We start from the raw sequence: 7721 nt of genomic DNA, 5'->3' as shown, positions 1-7721 counted from the left end.
TTGAGTTATGTTGTAAAAAGCATTGAATGTTTCAAGAAAGGGTGTGATATAATCATATCTCTAACTCTTGGATCAGTGTGGAAATGGATTGATTCAGAGAAGACCAGAGCTGGGGAAACCAAGCTGAAGAAAGTGAATAGGATAGAACCAAATAGAGATGGAAAGAAGGAACCTTGACTATTACAGTATCAACAAACACTAATATTTTCCAAGGACTTACCACGCATTTTCAAGCCAAATGCTTTTCAAAACATAGTGTCATTTCATCTGCCCTAGACTCTCCTCAGGCATTATTATAATCCCCTACTGGTAGATGAGGAAACTGAGGCGCTGGAAAATTAAAGAACTTCCCATGGTTAAACAACTGATCAAGAGATTTTCAATCAAATCTGTCTGATTCCAAAGGCACATCTATTGAGACGGAGAAGATAATGAGTTAATAGGGGTTTGTTTTGCAGCAAATCATTTCTCTCTATCTCTGCTTTCCACAAACAGTAGCCCTTTCATTACATACTTTCATTAAGGTAGAAAAAGTAATGAGTCCTTTGCAATGCTTCTAATTAATTTCACAGGCTAGTAAAGAAACTGTGGTGCAGCTTAATGGAGATTCATTAACAAATATTATGATATTGTATTGATACTATTTTAGAGGCTGAGAAAGATTCCTAGAGTATAATGGGTTTTTTCCTAATTTTATCTTTTCACCTTCAGTACCTAGCACAGTGGGGCAGGGAGACTCACAATAATTTGTTCAATAGAGAGGCTTGGATGTCAACTAGACTAATCTCCTTGTTTTGCAAATGAGGAAACTGAGACCCACTTAATCCTATGACTTGACAAGGCAGGGCACAAAACATCTGACTTCAATGAGCCCAGGATAATTTTTATAAAGAATGAATTTATTTTAATAGAATACCTACAGGAATAGCACAGAACCAACATTACAAATATGTATTTGCACGTATAAGAAGTCAACTAGAAAAGTGTAGTCAACAGATGGAATGTGCTATGAAATAAAAAGTCTACAAAAAACATTTAGTTGCCACCAATAAGAAATTTCTTGGTTTTAAAATATCCAAAAGCTGGCATTATGCAGAAAAATTTAATAAATTTATTTATACTTGTTACAACGTGGAATTTTTTTTTATTGGAGTATAATTGCTTTACAATGGTGTGTTAGTTTCTGCTTTATAGCAAAGTGAATCAGTTATACATATATATATGTTCCCATATCTCTTCCCTCTTGCATCTCCCTCACTCCCACCCTCCCTGTCCCACCCCTCCAGGCGGTCACAAAGCACCGAGCTGATCTCCCTGTGCTATGCGGCTGATTCCCACTAGCTACCTACCTTACGTTTGGTAGTGTATATATGTCCATGCCTCTCTCTCGCCTTGTCACAGCTTACCCTTCCCACTCTCCATATCATCAAGTCCATTCTCTAGTAGGTCTGTGTCTTTATTCCTGTCTTACCCCTAGGTTCTTCATGACATTTTTTTTTCTTAAATTCCATATATATGTGTTAGCATATGGTATTTCTTTTTCTCTTTCTGACTTACTTCACTCTGTATGGCAGACTCTAGGTCTATCCACCTCATTACAAATAGCTCAATTTCGTTTCTTTTTATGGTTGAGTAATATTCCATTGTATATATGTGCCACATCTTCTTTATCCATTCGATGGATAATGTCCGATGATGGACACTTAGGTTGTTTCCATCTCCGGGCTATTGTAAATAGAGCTGCAATGAACATTTTGGTACATGACTCTTTTTGAATTATGGTTTTCTCAGGGTATATGCCCAGTAGTGGGATTGCTGGGTCATATGGTAGTTCTATTTATAGTTTTTTAAGGAACCTCCATACTGTTCTCCATAGTGGCTGTACCAATTCACATTCCCACCAGCAGTGCAAGAGTGTACAACGTGGAATTTCTGAAATTTATTTACTGGAACAGTTTGACTAGCCTTGGTTCTTTATGTCTACATATTTAAATTAAAATTCACACACAAGTGAAAATGGAAAAATAAAATAACTTTCTGATATATGATTCTGTGGCCTGTGTTTGCATTAATTATCATACATGTAGGTACCTTCTGGCTCCATTGGGCCACACTGGAAACTACCAATAGGTTTTCGCACCAGGACCCAGAAGGGAAGTCTATCAAACAGCGGACTTCTTACCAGATCTCACGGAGTGCCTTTACCAAACAAGTAATAATAAAATTTCTTCACCCTTCCAGCAGAGGGCGCATGCTCATCGACAGCTTTTGTAAGCTGGTTGCTTCTTGATGTTTCACCACCAGTTGACCTGTGGGCAACAAGGCATTGTAGCAATGCTAGCAAAGTATGGACTCCAAACTGGCTGTGACTGCACACTGTCTATTAAAAGATTGATAACAGATAAGGAACTGGAGCCATGATATAAATCAACTATGTCGTCAAACACACTATTTAGTTCAGCTGCATTGCGTGTGTTGGGAAGGGGCCACACTTTCTCAATGAGGGACCAGTGCATTGATTTTTCATTCTGGTGCAAGCCATCTCATCCTCATCTCTGACTAGGAATTTAGAGAACTCCTTACATTGTCCCTCTTCACCTTCTGATGGAGGTCTGCAAGCTAGATGCAGTATCAACACTAGAAAGCAAAAATTAAAGTCCAAGGAGAAATTTTAAATGACTCATTTTCTTGACTGAATTATATATTGTATTATAGTTGGCCTAACATAAGTAAGCATTGCATACTATGGTCTTGGGAATAAAAAATATACATGTTTAGTTTTCCTTTGATTGAAGATGACATTTGACACTTTAAAGTCTAGTAAGTTGCTTTCTATTGGCCTTTTATAATTTATTATTTCATCAATATTCATATAGAGAAGAATTGAAAATTAGACGTGTTCCACAGTTCCTAGAAGCTACCGTTAGGTGTGCATGCTAAGATGTTTGGAGGGATTAATTATTATTGAGTGGATATTCATGATTTCCATGCTTAAAATCAGCCCTTAAATTGTATGAGTAAGGGAAAAGAAATTTTGTTGTCAATTTTCTATGGATTTCACCCTTGATGAAAAATAGATTTTCCTTTCTTAATATGAGAAAATGGTATTTTTTAAATATTAAAAATGTTCTACAATGTTCTAGATTGTCACCCTAATGCAAGCCAGTTATAACACAACAGAGAAGCAAGGCTTTAATGACCCCTGCAAAATAAATTAGATGTATTTGGGCACTTCTTGAGTCTCAAACATATTTGGTTTAGTTTTTGCTTTTCTTATCAAAAAGCAATTTAAAAAGTGGAGTCAACGTAGTATAAATATTTTGCTTTCACATCAATTTCAAAGATAAAAAGGGTAGTTTAATGGAGTGTGAGAAACAGCATCAGTTTTATAAAGACTTTTATTATCACTGTGGAAGCTTTTAAGGACATTCCCTTTTAAAAAGAACGCAATATAAGAATAAATTTTAGACTCTAATTCTTCTATTGTTTTAAGACTATTGTGCTGCCATGTTTGCACACTGCTCTAGATTAATCAATCATCTCATAGGACTATAAAATTAAACCAAAATACCAGCACCATTTCAGGACTAAGCAAGAGCATCATGGAGTGCCAGCATATTACACTTTGTGGTTGTTCAGGTAAAACCAGATCTCCCTAACAAGACATGGGGTTACAAATTCATTAGAATGTTTCTCATGGGTTTTCTCATCCTTTCATTCAAATGTTAAATGATTTCAAAGCCTGAGTGATATTAATTAGAGATATATATTGTATGCCATCTCCTAAAAATACAACCTTATTTGAAATAGTGTTTCATACAGTTGGTTGCAGACTTCCCAGTAAATGAGTTACACAGATTCTATCAGATTTTTAAGATCAACTACAATAATTAAATACACATTTGAGCACAAGGACTATGCACACCACTGTAGAAAACATTAGCCAAAACATCTGTTAATGATGAAAATCAGCAATCTTATCTGTCTACAGATAATAAAGTTTCTGAAAAATTCCTCCAATTAACAGCTGTTGCAAATTATTTTATCTTCCACATGTTGCACTATTTTGAAATTTAAAAAAATTAAGATGAGCTTTTAATTGAGAAAAATAACAGTTTTAATAATGTCACACACAGGTAGATATTGGTGATACTGCTTACAAAAAATAGAAAGGATCAGCATTTCAAGAGACATTTTTTACTGTTTTATTTCACTTTAATGAGGTTTTAGTTACAAAAAATTTTTTATAAGTTTTGCTTTTCTTGTCAAGTCTAAGAACACTGCCTAGTCCTAGATTCTGGATACTTTGGTCAATGTGTTTTCCTAAAAATTTTATAGTTTTACATTTTACATTTAAGTCTAGGATCCATTTTGAGTTTTTTTTTTTTAATAAGCTGTGAGATTTTAGTCGAGGTTTGTCTTTTGCCTATGGTTTTCCTATAGCTATTCCAGTGCTATTTCTTCAACTGGCTGTCTCTCCTCCACTGAATTGCTTTTGCACCTTTGTCAAAAATCATTTGAATCAATGTGGGCCTTTTTATGTGTTCTCCATTTTGTACCATCTATCTATGTGTTTATCTCTTCACCAATACCACAATGTCTTGATTACTGTAGATACTTGGTGAGACTTAATAGAGGGTAGAATTATTCCCTGAAGCTTTTTTCTTTGTCAAGATTGTTTCAGCTATTCCATGACCTAAGCATTTTGGTATAAATTTCAGAATAAGTTTGTCTACACGAACAAAAAGATTTTGTGGGAATTTTGATAGGAATTGCATTAAACCTATAAAAAATTTGAGAGACTTGACATCTTTACTACTTTGAATGTTCTAATTCATGAACACAGTGTGTCACTCCATTCATTTAGTGAATGGTTTCTTTCAACAACCTGGTAATTTTTGTCTTACAGACCCTGTATAATGTTTTATAAAACGTATGTCTCAATCCAAGTTACCAGCTAATAGGGACTAATTCTATAATTACATCAATCATATAGATCGTTCTTACATTTGCACCTGTGTATCTCTTTTTTTAATTGAAATACAGTTGATGACAATATTATGTTCATTTCAGGTATACTACATAATGATTTGACATTTGCATACGTTACGAAATGATCACCATAATAAGTCTAGTAATCATCTGTCCTCAAAGTTATTACACTATTATTGACCAGATTCCTTATGCTGTATATTTCATCCCTGTGACATTTATTATATAACTGGAGGTTTGTACCTCTTAATCTCCTTCACCTACTTTCCCCAACCCCCCACACTCTCCCCTCTGGCAACCACCCATTTGTTCTCTGTATCTATGAGTGTGTTTTCATTTTGCTTGTTTGCATTTTTTTAGATTAACAGCACTTTATAATCTATTTGGAAATCTAAAACTCTATTTGTTTCTGTGATACTCTCTTTTTTGTACTGACAAATTCATTCTATATGGTATATTATTCTCAAAAGCTTTACATATGCTAGGTTCAACTGTAAGAGATGTTTTCTAAATTCATCTTTTTTTTTTTTTTTTTTGCGGTACGCGGGCCTCTCACCGCTGTGGCCTCTCCCGCTGCAGAGCACAGGCTCCGGACGCGCAGGCCCAGCGGCCATGGCTCACGGGCCCATTCGCTCCATAGGGTGTGGGATCCTCCCGGACCGGGGCACAAACCCGTGTCCCCTGCATCGGCAGGCGGACTCTCAACCACTGTGCCACCAGGGAAGCCGCTAAATTCATCTTCTGATAACCTGAGCTACCTTAAACAGATGAGGTTGCCAAGCATGATTGTCTAGCATTGAGTGTTTAAAGAATTAGCCAAATGACATACTATGGCTTTAACAAGATGTCATAAATTTATAAAAATCATAAATCACAGAGTATAAACACAAAAGAGTCATTTCTTATAGATCTGATATTTACTTATTTAATCAATAAATTAATGGAGAATGGTATAGTCTTCAGATTGCTTCTATATACTACCAATGTCAGCTAAGCCCCTCTAAAAGGCACATATTAGTATACATATGCTCAGTTTTTGTATTAATATTATGAACACTACTTTTTGCTTCCCATTTTAAGTCAAGTCTCATCAGCACATGAATTTGACGTTACAGACTCTCTAGTTTCTTCCACTGATGTTTACTTCCTTTCATTTCAGTGAGCAGCAAGAAATATTTGAATTCTCTTTATTTTTGAACTACACTATATGTTCTAAGCCTGATTATTCCTAATTTTTCTGGTGACATTTTCAAAGTCTTCTTTTCTTTCTATAAACATTTTTTCGATAAATGACCTACTTCACTTGCTTCCTGAGTTTAAGCCTCTTTCATTTCCACTTAATTCAAATTAAATAAATTAATTGAATATTAGTGTTCAAACATTTATCTGACTCTTCTATTATGATCTCATTGGAACAGGGAGGGACAAATTGAAAGATTGGGATTGACACATACACACTACTGTATATAAAATAGATAACTAGTAAGGACCTACTGCATAGCACAAGGAACTCTACTCAATACCCTGTAAAGGCCTATATGGGAAAAGAATATAAAAAAGAGTGGATATATGTATACATATAACAGATTCACTATGCTGTACACCTGAAACTAACACAATGTTGTAAATCAACTATATCCCAATAAAAGTTAAAAAGAAAAAGAAAGAGGAAAAAAAAGCAGTAGATTCTATAAACTATCTTGGTCTTTGTCACAGGCAACAAACATTTGTCAAGATATGATTAAAGATATATGTACCCCCCTAAAAAATAATAATATGATTTCATTTCCTGTAGGAGTTTTAATATAAATATTACTTATTCATTGATGACCCACTATGGATTCTATAAGTATACAAAGAAATGCATAATCATACCCCTAATTTTTAAAATTTTTTATTTGTTATACTCCTCAGAAATAACATTAATCTTATACTTCATATAAGATTATGCATATACATATAATCTTATACTTCTGTCTTAGAATCATATCATTGGGCAGGGAAAAGTCAAATAACGTTTACAGACCGGATATAATCAGAATAAAATACATGTCACCAGTTGTGCCCTGTACAATGACAGTTGGCCAAAAGGCTGCTAGAAGCTGAAATTCAGCTCATATACCTGCCAAACCATATGTTCTAGTTGCATCTGCCAAAAGTAGCACTGTTTTCACCAAGGTTTAATATAGGCAAATAGTTGCCCTGTGTGGCATATGAGAGGTGATGGTGGTCTCTAAGTTTCCTTCCAGCTTTAAAATTCTAAAGAAGTTCCAAGGAGGCAGACATGATCAGGCACAAAGGTGTTGGAACAAGCTTCATGTGCCACATAGAACTTAAACTGGGTCTTGAGGAATTGGTAGAATTTGACTGAAAAGATCAGGCAGAAAATTGCTAGTGAAAGAAAAATAAACTTTTAATACACAAAGGTGAGAATGTATGTACTGTATTTTAGGAAAAGAATCACTGCTAGGAATCTGTAAATCCATAATCAGATAACTATTTTCTCAATAAATAAATTTTAAATGTAGGGGTGAAACAGACTTTGAAGAATAAATTGGACTCTCATATGTGTAGATTAGGTGACAGGAAAGTAAACAGAAAAATCTTAGAAATTATTGAAAAGCTGGACCATTCCCAAATGGCAGCAAGCAATGCAGTTGAGGTGACTAAAATAGCAGACAATTAAATAAAGACTCTTTGAAATTCTGAATCAATAGAAACACTATTTC

Source organism: Lipotes vexillifer, unplaced genomic scaffold (assembly GCF_000442215.2).
Source record: "Lipotes vexillifer unplaced genomic scaffold, Lipotes_vexillifer_v1.1 scaffold1195, whole genome shotgun sequence".
Lineage (NCBI taxonomy): Eukaryota > Metazoa > Chordata > Mammalia > Artiodactyla > Lipotidae > Lipotes > Lipotes vexillifer.
The sequence above is the reverse complement of the archived record's forward strand: the minus strand, read 5'-3'. Positions refer to the sequence as shown.